Raw genomic sequence first — 672 nt, 5'->3', positions numbered from 1 at the left:
CCAATCTCCCATTGCAGACTTCGATCAGCAATGGGAGAGTGGGCGGGATTATGTCATAATGACGTCACTCTGGGGGTGACACCCGACTCCCCACACATGCACGGTCAGGAGCCGGTGATTTTAGTGGTCCGCTGAACCGAAAAGGTTGGATGCCCTGTTTATTGCTTAAAATGGCAGTCATGTCACTATCGAGTTCCAAAATTTCTCACCATTTTTGTTTCAAAAAACAATGTGGGTACCCACATTACTGTCATAGTCACTTTCAATTGGCTGTCCAGTATTGTAGTCCAGGTAGGATCCAGAAGAGGAAACTGAAGGAGTGATATAAATTGAAGGGGCACTGAGGGATCCATGGATGTTATTTAATGCCAGCGCTGATTATCATGGAGAGACTGAAGAAACTATTTACACACAGCCCAAAGAAAATAAAGGAAAGCAGGAACTGAAACCTTACATTACATTAAAGGGACGAACAATATTTAGGACTGTGTTTATAATGAACCTAAGATCAAGGAGACATGACCTATAACCAGCAGAACGAAAGTTAAAGCAGAATTAAACTTGGTGGGTGGTGAGATTCTATAATAAGCAGGAGAAGTATGCCCAGCACACCTACCAATCATGGCACAGGCTGTGTTGTGTTGTGCTGCAAAATGGTATGTTTTGGGTCAC

Source organism: Pyxicephalus adspersus, chromosome 4 (assembly GCF_032062135.1).
Source record: "Pyxicephalus adspersus chromosome 4, UCB_Pads_2.0, whole genome shotgun sequence".
NCBI classification, from domain to species: domain Eukaryota; kingdom Metazoa; phylum Chordata; class Amphibia; order Anura; family Pyxicephalidae; genus Pyxicephalus; species Pyxicephalus adspersus.
The sequence above is the reverse complement of the archived record's forward strand: the minus strand, read 5'-3'. Positions refer to the sequence as shown.